Here is a 6,556-nt window from a genome sequence, read left to right as displayed (position 1 = left end):
TATGTTTTGCCTCTCTATCTCATCCCCAGTCTAATGGACAAGTTGAAGCCATCAACAAAATAATCAAGCGAACTTTGAAAACCAGCTTGGACAAGGCTAAAGGTTGTTGGCCAGAATTTGTACCCCAAGTTCTTTAGCCATACCGCACTTCGTATCAGACATTAACAAGAGAAACCCCATTCTCACTTGCCTTTGGTACAGAGGTAGTTGTCCTAGTTAAGCTTGAGCAAGCAACGTTCCGAGTCCAAAACTACGTGCAAAGAAAAAATGACAAACAACTTATATTCAACTTAGATCTAGTTGAGGAACATAGAAATCAGGCTCACTTGAGGAATGTTGCCTACAAGTAGCGCATCTCGAACTACTATGACTCAAAAGTCAAACCTCGTTTTTTCAAAGTGGAGGACTGGGTATTGAAGAAAAGATTACTTTGCGACAAAGTCCTGAGTGAAGAAACACTTAGTCCAAACTGGGATGGACCGTTTGAAGTTGTTAGCATCAGTCGCCTTGGCTCCTATAAGCTTAGAAGCTCCGATGGCAAGACCCTTGGCCATCTATGTAATGCTGATCACTTGAAGTACTATTACAAGTAAACTCACATTGTACAAGTGTTAAGCTTTAGCCGTTCGGCATCCTATGTAACGAAGATTATTTGGCATGAATTCAATAAAGAGGTGATTTAGACAACTCGGTCTTAATCCCCTTACATTCCTAGCAATGAAACACTTGGGTTCAAAGCTTTAACATGAAGGCTTCCAACATGAAACAAAGTTTAAGTATATGTCAACAAGACTATACAAATAAACGAACAGCTTCACAATATATTCGTTCAATCATACATTCCAACACATTCATACATAAGCCAACTGTGCTTTGAAATGGTTCAACATACTTTGTGTCATTCGACACTTGCTACAATGTGCCTAAACACCTTTCTCTTATTCTCACCAACCAGGTGATGAAATGTGAAGAAGGAACTCATCTTCATGCCACCAACCAGGTGATGAAATGTACGACCTATACTCTAATATCATTTGGCAACTTGCCACTCATGCCACTAACCAGGTGAAGAAGGAACTCATCTTTATGCCACCAACCAGATGATGAAATGTACAACCTGTACTCTAATATCATTTAGCAACTTGTCACTCATGCCACCAACCAGGTGAAAAAGGAACTCATCTTCATGCCACCAACCAGGTGATGAAATGTACAACCCGTACTCTCCTTCATGCTACTAACTAAGTGATGAAATGTAAAACCCGTACTCTAATATCATTTGACAACTTGCCATTTATGTCACCAACCAGGTGAAGAAGGAATTCATCCTCGTGTCACCAACCAGATGATGAAATGTGATGAAAGGTGATAAAGGAACTCATCCTTGTACCATCAACCAAATGATGAAAACAACTCACCATTCATTCCACCTACCAGAAGACGAGTGGTACAACTTGTACATGTGAACTCTTAGCATTCACAAATAATAAAAAACTCGCAAGCTTGACAACTCAACTAGGGGAGCACTTATGGCCAACAAGAGTTATAGTCACCAACAAAGTCTTATTGCAAGCCAACAACAACTTCAGTGCATGGTATACGAAGATCAAGCTATTCAGCCTTCTTGCATCTGCTTCAGACATTTCCCCTCTGTAACAATGCAAACACTATAACTCGTAGAAAGCTTCACACTCTTGATCAAGACAATGTGAAGCAAAACCAATTCATGGTGCCAACAAGAGCTTCATCAAAGTAGTTTAACCACAATTCTCAAAAGCTTCACACACTCTTGATCAAGACAGTGTGAAGCAAAACCAATTTATAGTGCCAACAAAAGTTTCATCAATGGAAGGCAACCACAATTCTCAAAAGCTTCACACACTCTTAATCAAGACAGTGTGAAACAAAACCAATTTATGGTGCCAACAAGAGCTTCATCAATGGATGGCAACCACAATTCTCAAAAGCTTCACACACTCTTGATCAAGACAGTGTGAAGCAAAACTAATTTATGGTGCCAACAAAAGCTTCATCAATGGAGGGCAACTACAATTCTCAAACCTTCGAAACAAATTCAAGACTGTTCGAAGTAAATTCAATTTATATGATTCATCCAAACCTTCGACTACTACAAGGTGTGGCTTGCATCATGATTTCTTACTCAACAGTGTGGAAGCAAAATTTGTATATGTTGTTTCTCCCACATTTTCAAATTTCTAGTTTCCCCAAAAAAAAAAAAAAAGGAAATTCAACAAAGCTTCATCAATGGAGGACAACTACAAATTCTCAAAAGCTTCACTATCTTGATGAAGATAGTGTGAAGCAAAATCAATTAAGCTTCAACTCCAAAGCTTCACCTACAAAGCTTCAACTCCAAAGCTTCACCTACAAAAGCTTCACCCACAATAGCTTCAACTACAAAAGCTTCACCCACAAAAGCTTCACCCACAAAAGCTTCACCCACAAAAGTTTCACTCACAATATCTTCACCTACAAACGCTTCACCCATAAAAGTTTCACCCACAAAAGCTTCACCCACCACAAAAGCTTCACCCACCACAAAAGTTTCACCAACAAAAGCTTCACCCACAAAAGCTTCCACTACCACAAAAGCTTCACCCACCACAAAAGTTTCACCAACAAAAGCTTCACCTACAAAAGCTTCCTCTACCACAAAAGCTTCACCCATGAAAGCTTCACCAACAAAAGCTTTACCCACCACAAAAGTTTCACCCACAAAAGTTTCACCTACAAAAGATTCACCTACAAAGCTTCAACACAAAAACTTCACCTACAAAAGCTTCACACTATCTTGATCAAGATAGTGTGAAGCAAAATCAATTCATGGTACCCAACAAAGCTTCACTTAGAAAGCTTAATATATATATATTTTTAGAAATTCGAAAAGTCAAAAATTCGAAAATTCGAAAATTCGAAAATTCAAAAAAAAAAAAAAATTGCCTAGGCCTCTTCTTCTTTGGGCCTAACAACTTTCATAACAAATATATATGAAGGAGGAATTTTGGGCTACCACTTAGAAAGGAAAATGATGAAGTTTTGTTACTTTGGAAACTTGGCTACTAGCAAGACACCTCTTTCGTCAACTCCTCGACCGGAGACTTGGGGGACTCCTACCATATGCTACTGCATCTTGATACTCAGAAGTCTCACGACCACTTAGTGACTTGGATTTTTTCAAGTCTCCAACCGAGAAGTTTTTCTCACTCAGGAAATTAAGGGAGCGCTACCTCAACCTACATGCTTCACTCACAAAGCTTCAACATACAAGCTTCAACGAAAGGAAAAATTCAAAGAATTTAGTGAATAAGGCATTGGTGTATTTAACACAATACGTTGAAATGAAGCAAAGCTTGTTTATTGATATCTCCAATAAGTTACAAATATGTACATATACATGAATCAAAATAAACAACAAGAGGGAGCCTTTACAAAGGTTGCTCAGGAGAAGTCTCAGCAGTCGGCAGAGCCTCAGAAAGAGCAGGCACCAGAGGGTGATTATTCGGAGCCTCAGCACTAGGCAAAACCTCAGAAGGAGGAGGCACCGAAGGTTGATCATTTTGAGCTTCATTACGCGGTACAGCCCCAGAAGACGAAGGCAATAAATGCCTTTGGAATAAACATCTAACGATCAAGTAAAATCTAACCATCAGATTCCTGCAGCTGGTCGAGCTTTCTCTTCATGTTTGTAGCATAGTTATATGCGAGCCTGTGCAACTATTTATTCTCATGCTTGAGCCCTTTGATATTCTGTTTGAGACTTATCACTTCAGCCGCCAATGATTCAACTTGGCGGGTTCGAGTAAATAGGCGTTTGGCCATATTAGACATAGAACCTGCACATTGAATACTGAGAGCAAAAGAATCCTTAACAGCCAACTCATCAGACCGTTTGGATAGTGGTATATTATCTTTGGGAGTGAGAAGGTTCATGGTTACCACCGCAACGGTCATATCATTCTTCATCACAGAGTCCCCAACGGTAAGAGGACCAGTAGGGGATAAGAAGGATGGGCGCCATATGTTTTCTTGAGAAGGCATGGCTGCCTTTTCACTAAAGTTCAAGTTAAAACGACGGTCGGATAGGCCAGACATTCTCAGAAATGATGAAGGAGAAATAAGGTGCAATAAATCTCTGAAGTAATGGGAAAATTCCTACAAGTAATAACTCTCTGAATGTACTTCTTGCACACAATTGGTGCCCTTATAAAAGAAAGGGCAACATGGTCGTTGGTTCAAAAATCGAAGAGGCACCACTCTCCGGATTCTGAAGAGGCACCACTCTCCGGATTCTGAAGAGGCACCACTTTCTACACATAACATCAGCTTCTCGGGTACCACAAATAACTTTGCCAAAGATCTCTGACAAAGTTTAGATACATAAATTTTTAAGGTCCAGCTACCCTACTATTACTCATAAGGGTAAAGAAACAACACCACTGCTGGATAACTGGAAAGTCCCTATGTGTGTCAACCTCCGTGCTCCGTGGCAAGGCAGACTGGCAAAAATGTCCAACCTTTACTCACATTCAAGAAAACACTCCCAACAAGATTGCTTTCTTAAAAATTGAAGAGGCACAACTCTCCGAAGCTCGAGAACCAGACTCCCAACAAGATTACTTTCTCAAAAAGCGAAGAAGCACCACCCTCCGAATCTCGAAAGCCAAACTCCCAACAGGATTATTTGCTCAAAAATCGAAGAGGCACATCTCTCCGAATCTCGAGAGCCAGACTCTCAATGAGATTACTTGCTCGAAAATCGAAGAGGCATCGCTCTCCAAATCTCAAGAGCCAGACTCCCAACATGATTGCTTTCTCAAAAATCAAAGAGGCACCGTTCTTCGAATCTCGAGAGCCAAATCCCTGACAGGATTGCTTGTTAAAAAACCGAAGAGGCATCGCTCTTCGAACTTTGAGAGCTAGATTTCCTTGGATAAAGCTTATTTGCAATCTTCACACGCAACATCAACTTTCCAGATACCACATACCACTTTTTCAAAGTCCTCTGATAAAGTTAAAACATGTGAATCTTGCAGCTCCCACTACATTGCTATGACCGAGGAGGGTAAAGGAACAACGTTACCACTCGCTGTTGGGACAATTCATATATATGTCGACCTTCATCCTCCACAGCCAGGCAAACCTGCAAATAAAAAAAAATTCTCAACTTTTCTTCACATCCGAGAGGGCATTCTCAGCAAAGTCTCTCGAAATACTCATCTTCTTTTCCCCCGGTAATACCTCTGCAAACAAGCCATACCAGAGTAAAAGTATCTCATATCATCAGGGTTAAAAGCAAGAGTATCGCATATCATGCTTTTTCCCTGTCTTTTCCTTTGGCCTTGTTCTTACCTGCAAGACAAGGAGAAAGAGAGTAATTAGTCAGCACTTGGAATCAAGCTTCCAGTCAGGAACTGATTGCCTGGAACCCCTTGCCTGATTACTTACCTGACATTGCTCTCGAGTACTCATCTTCAACATCTTATGCTTCCAAAGAAGATACCACATCTGCCTGAGGAACAGATAGGGCAAATGAGAATGATACAAGGAAGCATGTGGAGACAAGCGTAACAGAACACGTGCCAATACATCCACTACTTTGTCAACAGCAAAAGTATCCCATATCATCAGGGTCGAACGTACTCTAGATTTGATGGACTTGTTTTGACCCTCAAATTCTTGAGTCGGCCTTATACTCTGGAGGATACCAGAAAACCCTCCAGCCCAATTCAAGAATAAGCCTGTGGAAAGTTACTTATTCAAAGGAAAAAGTATCTCATATCATCTCTTCTCCATTTGCTTCTCCTTATCCTTGTTGCTATTTACGACACAAGAAGAAAGAGAACAATCAATCGGAAGCCGAAGTCAAACCTCCGATCCAGGTTGCTTGCTTGGAAGTCTGATTGCTTACCTTGCCTGTTATCTCATTCGGCAAATCTCCTAGCTCGGCGACTCGGGGGACTCCTACTATAGGGTTTGTATCGCACTTGACCAAGCCCGAAACTACAAGTAAGCTTCAAGTGAAATTGATACATTACCTTGCGCATCTTCATTGGTTAAAGATACCACCCATGGATGGAGGAAAAGTACTTCCAGAGAAGATGCCACATCTACATATGGGATAGATAAGGCAAGTGAAAATGATACCACACTTCGGTGCTTAGAAGTTTCGTGATTACTCAATGGCTTGGATCTTGCAAGTCCCCAATCGAAGAGCTTTCTTCACTCAGGAACTTAGGGGAGCACTGTTTGTACCATACTTGATCAATCCCGAAACTACTGAGCACTGGTCTACGTTTTACCGTCAAGGACCCAGAAGAGTTTCCCTCCAACCAAGAGGCCAATCACAGCGCGACACGTGTCGACATCAGAAGCTAATCATAGCGCGACACGTGTCAACATCAGAAGCCAATCACAACATGACACGTGTCAATGTCAGAATGAAACTAGAAACTCTCTTCTATAAATAGAGATCATTCTCTCACAATATTTCCTAATGTCATTTGTACTAAATCATTCACTTGTACTCACTAAAGGA

The sequence above is a fragment of the Malus sylvestris genome, chromosome 5, assembly GCF_916048215.2.
Source record: "Malus sylvestris chromosome 5, drMalSylv7.2, whole genome shotgun sequence".
In the NCBI taxonomy this organism is placed as follows: Eukaryota; Viridiplantae; Streptophyta; class Magnoliopsida; order Rosales; family Rosaceae; genus Malus; species Malus sylvestris.
Note: the sequence above shows the minus strand (reverse complement) of the source record.